Source organism: Schistocerca serialis, chromosome 12 (genome assembly GCF_023864345.2).
Source record: "Schistocerca serialis cubense isolate TAMUIC-IGC-003099 chromosome 12, iqSchSeri2.2, whole genome shotgun sequence".
In the NCBI taxonomy this organism is placed as follows: Eukaryota; Metazoa; Arthropoda; class Insecta; order Orthoptera; family Acrididae; genus Schistocerca; species Schistocerca serialis.
The window spans coordinates 121271520-121282304 of record NC_064649.1 but is presented as its reverse complement, the minus strand read 5'-3'; positions in this window follow the sequence as shown (position 1 = coordinate 121282304).

Genomic DNA, 10785 nt, shown 5'->3' with positions numbered 1-10785 from the left:
ATATGGTTCGCGGGAGGAACGACTGTCTGAAATCCTCCGTGCGCGCTCTAATCTCTCTAATTTTACATTCGTGATCTCCTCGGGAGGTATAAGTAGGCGGAAGCAATATATTCGATACCTCATCCAGAAACGCACCCTCTCGAAACCTGGCGAGCAAGCTACACCGCGATGCAGAGCGCCTCTCTTGCAGAGTCTGCCACTTGAGTTTGTTAAACATCTCCGTAACGCTATCACGGTTACCAAATAACCCTGTGACGAAACGCGCCGCTCTTCTTTGGATCCTCTCTACCTCCTCCGTCAACCCGATCTGGTACGGATCCCACACTGATGAGGAATACTCAAGTGTAGGTCGAACGAGTGTTTTGTAAGTCACCTCCTTTGTTGATGGACTACATTTTCTAAGCACTCTCCCAATGAATCTCAACCTGGTACCCGCCTTACCAACAATTAATTTTATATGATCATTCCACTTCAAATCGTTCCGCACGCATACTCCCAGATATTTTACAGAAGTAACTGCTACCAGTGTTTGTTCCGCTATCATATAATCATACAATAAAGGATCCTACTTTCTATGTATTCGCAATATATTACATTTGTATTAATTTTATATAGAATTAATAGAAATACACAGTATTTACTGTGTTGTTTCTTATTTTGTTCAACATTAAATAGTTATTGTAAATATTATCGTTCAAACGAAATTATCGTTAAATTGTAACTATATTTTGTTTTCCGTTGAATACATTATCTGTTCACAACCATCGAAAAATGTTTATTTACGTTAACTGAAGGGTTCATGCCGAGCGGGATTAGCCGAGTGGCCTAAGGGCACTGCAGGCACGGACTGTGGGGCTGGTCCTGGCAGAGGTTCGAGTCCTCCCACGGTTTCACACACATTTGAACATTTTGGAAAATTCACAAGGCTTATTAAAATTAGTTACATTTCTTCAGTGAGGTTTGACTCCATTTTTGAGCTGGTGCCTAGCGACTGTTTTGTACAAATCTGTAGTGAATGTCACCAACCAGTTGCAATTTTTGCTTTTATTTTCCAGATCTACATAGATTTCGAGCACAGTGCGGCTATTCTCAATGCTTTGAGTTATGTTTACATCTATACTGTCATGCTGAACGTAACTGTCAACATGACGGTTTAGATGTAAACACATATTAAAAGCTTTGAGACTGGCCACTCAGTTGCCGAAACCTAGGTAGATCTGAAAAGTAAAAACAAAAATTGCGACATTGCTGGCATTTCCTACCAGATTTCTTTTTAGGTAAAATTCCACAAACGTTTTGAAAAAAAAAAAAAATGGTGCTGGGGGGGGGGGGGGGGGGGGTGTTGGGCAGCGGCAATTTAGCAACTCGCACGGGGCAGCACTTGGTCTTGCGCCGGCCCTACTAAATACCTAGGAATTACAATTAAGAACAACTTAAATTGGAAAGAACACATAGAAAATGTTTTGGTTCAAATGGCTCTGAGCACTATGGGACTTAACATCTGAGGTCATCAGTCTTCTTGACTTAGCACTACTTAAACCTAACTAACCTAAGGATATCACACACATCCATGCCCGAGGCAGGATTCGAACCTGCGACCGTAGCAGCCGTGTGGTTCCAGACTGAAGCGCCTATAACCGTTCGCCCACCACGGCCGGCTAAATGTTGTGAGGAAGGCAAATCAAGGACTGCGGTTTTTTTTGGCAAGACACTGAGAAAATGTAACAGATCCACTAAGGAGACTGCCTACACTACGCTTGTCTGTCCTCTTTTATTACTGCTGGACGGTGTGGAATCCTTATCAGATGGGATTGATGGGGTACATCGAGAAAGTTCAAAGGAGGACAGCACGTTTTGTACACTCCTGGAAATGGAAAAAAGAACACATTGACACCGGTGTGTCAGACCCACCATACTTGCTCCGGACACTGCGAGAGGGCTGTACAAGCAATGATCACACGCACGGCACAGCGGACACACCAGGAACCGCGGTGTTGGCCGTCGAATGGCGCTAGCTGCGCAGCATTTGTGCACCGCCGCCGTCAGTGTCAGCCAGTTTTCCGTGGCATACGGAGCTCCAACGCAGTCTTTAACACTGGTAGCATGCCGCGACAGCGTGGACGTGAACCGTATGTGCAGTGGACGGACTTTGAGCGAGGGCGTATAGTGGGCATGCGGGAGGCCGGGTGGACGTACCGCCGAATTGCTCAACACGTGGGGCGTGAGGTCTCCACAGTACATCGATGTTGTCGCCAGTGGTCGGCGGAAGGTGCACGTGCCCGTCGACCTGGGACCGGACCGCAGCGACGCACGGATGCACGCCAAGACCGTAGGATCCTACGCAGTGCCGTAGGGGACCGCACCGCCACTTCCCAGCAAATTAGGGACACTGTTGCTCCTGGGGTATCGGCGAGGACCATTCGCAACCGTCTCCATGAAGCTGGGCTACGATCCAGCACACCGTTAGGCCGTCTTCCGCTCACGCCCCAACATCGTGCAGCCCGCCTCCAGTGGTGTCGCGACAGGCGTGAATGGAGGGACGAATGGAGACGTGTCGTCGTCAGCGATGAGAGTCGCTTCTGCCTTGGTGCCAATGATGGTCGTATGCGTGTTTGGCACCGTGCAGGTGAGCGCCACAATCAGGACTGCATACGACCGAGGCACACAGGGCCAACACCCGGCATCATGGTGTGGGGAGCGATCTCCTACACTGGCCGTACACCACTGGTGATCGTCGAGGGGACACTGAATAGTGCACGGTACATCCAAACCGTCATCGAACCCATCGTTCTACCATTCCTAGACCGGCAAGGGAACTTGCTGTTCCAACAGGACAATGCACGTCCGCATGTATCCCGTGCCACCCAACGTGCTCTAGAAGGTGTAAGTCAACTACCCTGGCCAGCAAGATCTCCGGATCTGTCCCCCATTGAGCATGTTTGGGACTGGATGAAGCGTCGTCTCACGCGGTCTGCACGTCCAGCACGAACGCTGGTCCAACTGAGGCGCCAGGTGGAAATGGCATGGCAAGCCGTTCCACAGGACTACATCCAGCATCTCTACGATCGTCTCCATGGGAGAATAGCAGCCTGCATTGCTGCGAAAGGTGGATATATACTGTACTAGTGCCGACATTGTGCATGCTCTGTTGCCTGTGTCTATGTGCCTGTGGTTCTGTCAGTGTAATCATGTGATGTATCTGACCCCAGGAATGTGTCAATAAAGTTTCCCCTTCCCGGGACAATGAATTCATGGTGTTCTTATTTCAATTTCCAGGAGTGTATTATTGCGAAATAGGGGGGAGAGTGTCACTGAAATGATACAGGATTTGGGGTGGACATCATTAAAACGAAGGCGTTTTTCGTTGCGGCGGAATCTTCTCGCGAAACTTCAGTCACCAACTTTCTTCTCCGAATGCGAAAATATTTTCTTGACGCTGACCTACATAGGGAGAAACGATCATCATAATAAAATAAGGGAAATCTGAGCTCGCACGGAAAGAGATAGGTGTTTGTCTTTTATGCGCGCTGTTAGAGATTGGAATAATAGAGAATTATTGTGAAGGTGGTTCGATGAACCCTCTGCCAGGCATTTGCAGAGTATCCATGTAGATGTAGATGTAGATCACGACCTTCACCGTTCAAGCACTCATTGCATTTTCTCCGTAAACCTCGCAAATTTGTCGATGAATTTCACTTGGTTTAGCCCTCTTAGGTTTCAGAAAACGAATCAAAGATCTCAGTTCACACGCAGTGGTGTTTTCCATCAACGATGCCATTATAAACAATCACTACGAACGACAGAATGAGATTTTCACACTGCATCGGAGTGTGTACTGATATGAAACTTCCTGGGATATTAAAACTGTGTGCCGGACCGAGACTCGAACTCGGGACCATTGCCTTTCACTTGCCCGTGAGAGGTAATGGTCCCGAGTTCGAGTCTCGGTCCAGCACACAGTTTTAATCTGCCAGGAAGTTTCATTGTTTCTGCTTGAACCAGAGATACTACTGCGCATGAGAGGAGCAGCGATCTTAGCTGTGCCGTGGAGAAAATTCGAAACGGAACATACTTTCCGAACTAGCCTCGTGTCATGCAACAACTTTCAGGTGTGTACGTACCTTTACTATTCGACACCATGGCTATTACACTGCTGGCCACCGTAAATGCAACACCCTGAAGGAAGCATCCGAATCAAGTGAAATTTACACCATTGGTTTGCAGCGATGAGATATGCAACTGATTAGAATTTCAGCGCAGACGCATATCACGCGCGCCTGTGGCGCCACCTCATAGCGCCATTTAAGGCTTGGCGATTTCGACGAGTGTACGTTCGGCACGTGTGTTTACCTTGTGGTTGTTTCACAAGACGATCAGTTATGCCTCGTAGACAACAGCGAACATCGTTTGATCGAGTATCCGAGTTCGACAGAGGAAGGATAGTGGCTTACCGAGATTGTGGATTATCATACAGAGAAATCGCTAGTCGTGTTGGACGAAACCAAACAACTGTAATGCGGATATGTGACCGTTGGATGCAGGAGGGAACGACGGACCGACGTGGTCGATCGCATTCACCTCGGTGCACCACTGCACGTGCTGATAGGCAAATTGTGCGCATGGCAGTGACGGATCGCTCAGTGACATCCCGAACCATAGCACAGCACATTGCGTCTGTAACGCATCATCCAGTGTTTGCGCGTACCATTCGACGCCGTTTACAGCAGAGTGGTCTGTCCGCAAGACGTCCATTGCTTCGTCTACCATTGACGCAGAACCACAGACGTCTCCGCCGCCAATGGTGTGATGACAGACGGATGTGGACGGCAGAATGGAATGACATTGTCTTTACTGACGAGGCACGCTTCTGTCTGCAGCACCACGATGGTCGGATTCGAGTGTGGAGACACCGTGGAGAGAAGATGCTGGACAGCTGCATTATGCACCGCCACACTGGTCTTGCACCGGGTATTATGGTATGGGGCGGTATTGGATATTACTCTCGCACGCCTCTAGTACGCATTGCCGGTACTTTAAATAGCCGGCGCTACATATCCGAGGTGCTGGAGCCAGTTGTCCTTCCTTACCTTCAGGGCTCGGCCACAGCCATATTTCAACAGGATAATGCGCGACCACACGTGGCACGCATTGTCCAAAGGTTCTTCGTCAATAACCAGATTGAATTGGTTCCCTGGCCGGCTCCCTCTCCGGATCTTTCGCCGATAGAAAACATGTGGTCCACGGTTGCTCAACGAGTGACCCAGATTACATCCCCAGCTGCCACACCAGATGATCTTTGGCAACGTGTGGAAGCTGCTTGGGCTGCTGTACCCCAGGAACACATCCAACGTCTCTTTGACTCAATGCCGAGACGTGTGGCAGCGGTAATCTCCAACAATGGCGGCTACTCTGGCTACTGATTCTGGCAGGAACCACATGTCACAGACGTCTGTAAACGTAATCATTTGATACTTGGTCAACATGTTATTTACAAAATAAATTTTGTTGTGCTACCTCTTGTCTTTCTTGGTGTTGCATTTACGGTGGCCAGCAGTGTAGATGAGCAAAGTAATGACTCTTAGCGAGCCTGACGCAGTTGGCGCCATCGAAGCGATTCTCCCGATAAACAGTGAGAGGCAACTTGGGCCCGTGTGTTTACAAACACGCCAGTCGAGAGCAGCAGGAAGCGCCGGCTGGCGTGACTGGCTGTTTGTCGCTTATCGCAACCTTCGTCCGCTGCTACTCACGTGGCGCTGCAACTGACTGACTTTGTTGACGTTGCAGAGTAGCTCGTTCACGTGCTGGTCAACGTGACTGCGCCGCTCTTAAGCCGTCGGCACACGGACCGTGCTGTCGAACATCAACGTTGAGCGTGCCACGTTTAACGTGCTGCTGAACGCTCAGGAACGATGCGACTTGTGCTTACGGTACGTGGGCCCCAACGTGGTGTACGCGATCACAACGCACTCCAGCGGCAGTTCAGGGATGTTTCTAGTTCGTAAATCAGACTGATTACTCAACGGGCGCGCATTCAATTCCCACGTTACCTCTATAAAAAAAGGCACATTTGCTCCATCGTCCACGAAAAGGAAAGTATCATGTCCAATCAATAAGGACACAGTGTTGTAAAAGTTCCATTACAAATAGTGCGATACAAATTTGCAATACTTCTCCACATAAGATAAACATTATTTCATCATTCCCACATTTTAGTAAAACCCCAAGGTCAGTCTTACTTGATCACTGTTCCTATCCACTAGCAGAATCTTTGCAACATGTGAATCATGAAGTGTAAAAGAAATAGGAGCAAAATATCTTTCTACAAGTAGCGCAAGCTGTCCTGCGGATTAAGTCAATCGAACAGTCACCCCTTAAAAAGAGGTGAACTTATATTTACGTAACATCAAATATTATAGCATGTACATATATTAAACTAATAATAAACTATCAGAACCTAATAAAAACGCAAATGTTAGGAAAAAAATAACTTGCAAGTGTCAAGACGTGAACCACCGCCCCAAAAAACAACTGCATATAGGACAATAACGCTATTCATTACGCTAAACCAGCAACTCAATCTTTGTGAGTTATCAAATTATGTTACCCACTGTTGAAAACCTTAATCGTAGATATGTTCCTAATTGAAATTTAATTATAGCAAATTGTACCAAGAACAATACGTTTTGGGTGGATCTTCAGTGTGTCGCAGCCTTCAAATAGCCTACTCTCATAATACGCAAGTTACAATAATTCTTTTGCCACGAATATGATGTTTCTCATTATTTTATTGGAACGAATCACAAGTTAACAACGCGTTTTCCAGTGATTCTCAGTTTGCTGGTGCTCAGAAACGGCATATTTACGTATAGGCTTGAAATGAATGCCAATATGGCGCCTCACAGCTCTGTACTGAAGGGAGACGGCGTGCGTGTGACGTAGGTGGCGTTGTGCCATCTCATTGGTGAACGCTCAGACGCACGCTCGGAATATCTGACATGCCAGATATTGCTCTGCACGTTCCGAAAGACTCCCGAACGTGCTATTCCACGTTCTGACGTCAGAAACTCGGCACGCTCAATGCTCAACGTTCGGAAGCACGGTCCGTGTGCCGACGGCTTTACGCAGTAAATGTGAGGTGACTCGCAGCAGCTTTTTAATGCTAACGCAAAGATGTGCTAGTAGGATGCTGCTGCATGGTCAGTATGACAGCCAGTCCAGACTTTCAGCACTGGCGACCACGTGTCTAAGCCCTGACACAACTGGCTGTACCAGGTGTACCAGTATGAAACGAGCGATTTTTTTATGACAATTAAACACTAATTTTGAATTGTAAAGTAAAAACATTTTATTCAAAGTACTGACCATTACTTTCTATACATTTTGACCAGCCTTCTGGTAATTTATGGACACCACGCCAATAGAAATGTTCGTCTTTTGAAGCAAACCAATCAGACACCCAATTTTCGACTTCTTCTACATCTACATCCATACTCCGCAAGCCACCTGAGGTGTGTGGCGGAGGCTACCTTGAGTACGTCTATCGGTTCTACCTTCTATTCCAGTCTCGTATTGTTCGTGGAAAGAAGGACTGTCGGTATGCCTCTATGTGGGCTCTAATCTCTCTGATTTTATCCTCATGGTCTCTTCGCGAGATATACGTAGGAGGGAGCAATATACTGCTTGACTCCTTGGTGAAGGTATCTTCTCGAAACATCAACAAAAGTCCGTACCGACCTACTGAGCCTCTCTCTTGCAGAGTCTTCCACGAGTTTATCTATCATCTCAGTAACGCTTTCGCGATTACTAAATGATCCTGTAACGAAGCGCGCTGCTCTCCGTTGGATCTCCTCGATCTCTTCTATCAACCCTATCTGGTACGGATCCCACACTGCTGAGCAGTATTCAAGCAGTGGGCAAACAAGCGTACTGTAACGTACTTCCTTTGTTTTCGGATTGCATTTCCTTAGGATTCTTCCAATGAATCTCAGTCTGGCATCTGCTTTACCGACGATCAACTTTATATCATCATTCCATTTTAAATCACTCTTAATGCGTACTCCCAGATAATTTATGGAATTAACTGCTTCCAATTGCTGACCTGCTATATTGTAGCTAAATGATAAGGGATCTTTTTTTATGTGTATTCGCAGCACATTACACTTGTTTACATTGAGATTCTATTGCCATTCCCTGCACCATCCGTCAATTCGCTGCAGATCCTCCTACATTTCAGTACAATTTTACATTGTTACAACCTCTCGATATACCACAGCATCATCCTCAAAAAGCCTCAGTGAACTTCCGATGTCATCCACAAGGTCATTTATGTATATTGTGAATAGCAACGGTCCTACGACACTCCCCTGCCGTACACTTGAAATCACTCTTACTTCGGAAGACTTCTCTCCGTTGCGAATTACATGCTGTGTTCTGTTATCTAGGAACTCTTCAATCTAATCACACAATTGGCCTGATTGTCCATATGCTCTTACTTTGTTCATTAAACGGCTGTGGGGAACTGTATCGAACGCCTTGCGGAGGTCAAGAAACACGGCATCTACCTGTGAACCCGTGTCTATGGCCCTCTGAGTCTCGTGGACGAATGGCGCGAGCTGGGTTTCGTAGGAATCGAAGTGTTCCTCAGCCAATGCGTGTCCAAATGATGAAAACAAATGGTAGTCGGAAGGGGCCAAGTCTGGTGAATACGGCGGGTGGGGTGGCAGCTCCCAGCCAAGTGTTTTGATTTTATCCTGAACCAGTTTTTCCTTGTGTGCAGGTGCATTGTTATGTAAAAAAATTACTTTGCCATGTCTTCTGGACCATTCTGGTCTTTTTTCGATCAATGCATAGTTCAAATTGATAGTTTGTTGTCTGTAGCGATTAGTATTCACAGTTCCACTAGGTTTTAGGAGCTCCTGATACACCACACCTTTGTGATCTCACCAAACACAGAGCACTCTGTCTTCTGGCCGAATCGATCTGGTTTTGCAGTCGATGTTGATGGTTGTCCCGGATTAAAGCCATGATATTTCCCTTTTCGGATTCTTAAAATAGATCTATTTTTCATTGCCAGTAACAATTCGATGCAAAATTGATTTTCTTTCATGTCTTTGAACCAAAATTTGACAAATGGTTTTTCGGTTTTCCATCTGTCTTTCATTCAATCCATGTGGCACCCATTTTCCACACTTTTGGATCTTTCCCATAGCTTTCAAACAATCAGAAATTGTTTGTTGTGCAACGTTTAGCATTGCTGCCATTTGCTTCTGACTCAAAGTATCATCTTCACCCAATATTGCTTGCAATTCGGCATCTTCGAACTTTTTTGGTGGTCTTCCACGTTCTTCATTTGTTACATCAAAATCATTATTTCTGAACCGTTGAAACCATCTTTTGCGTGTTGCTTCTGATAGAGCATGATCACCATATGCCTCGACAAGCATTCGATGCGACTCTGCGGCACTTTTTTTCAAATGAAAACAAAAAATTAATGTTTTCCGAGAATCATCACTTTCTGGTACAAATTCGACATTGTTAACATGATGGAAACATATGATGTTGTTTGTTCCATGACTTGATGAATACTAAATATCTTTGACAGATGTCATACCAACCAAACAAAAAAAAATTAAGGCTCGTTCACAACAAATGTTCCATATCGACAGATTTGTATCTTAGCGCCCATTTCATACCGGTACACCTGGTAGATAAGGGTGTCGTCTGTCGTCAAGGTGGGCAGTTCCCCCCCCCCCCCCCCAGATTAGATTTTTTTTTTAATTCGTACTGGCTGATGACACGACAACTCAGACCTCCTGGTCATGCTACCTTGATTTGAAGAATAGTTTAAAAATTAAAATTAAATAGTTCCGTATGTCAAAGTCAAATCCCACTACAAGCCAAGAAAGTAGAAACATTTAAAAAAGGGCACTACTGGCAAGACGCACTTGAAACGTCTCTGTGGAGTCGTTTCGTAAGACGATTGTCTCACTGGATTCTGTGCATCCTATTCTGTCCACCGCCTGATTGCGGTTTAGTTTATTAACTCTTCCAGAAAGGCTGAGCAATCAAACTAAGGCTTATTAAGGGGGGTACGACGTCAAACGGGACGACTTGGAGCAGGAGAGACACCGCAGGACATTTTCACTGTCTATACTTTTAAAAATAAATTCATAAAACTTCGTCAGAATGACCAGAAAGGATTCAGGATTTACAATTATAGTGGTGGAAGTTCAAAGATATAAGAAAATAATTTTTTTTTTACATTTATATTTCATCATTTTTTCACTTACCATTGGGTGAATTTGTTGCTATAGGTACACTTTTCTTCATAAGTAAGGGAGATTCTTCCATGAATTTTGCACAACATACAAACCATACTTACAGGTGTATGAAACTCTAGAATTTTCAAAAATGGTTCAAATAGCTCTGAGCACTATGCGACTTAACTTCTGAGGTCATCAGTGGCCTAGAACTTAGAACTAATTAAAACTAACTAACCTAATTACATCACACACATCCATGCCCGAGGCAGGATTCGAACCTGAGACCGTAGCGGTCGCTCGGTTCCAGACTGTACCGCCTAGAACCGCACGGCCACTCGGGCCGGCTCCTAGAATTTTCCAAATCTATTAAAAACTGTGGTAAAAATTGAGGTAATTAACTATAAAATTTGAGTTTTTTTTCTAAACATTAAGTTTAAAATATAACAGCATACTCATTTTTTCACAAATTTAATAATTTATAGAGTTTCATATACCTGTAAGTACGGTTTGTATGCTGTGCAAA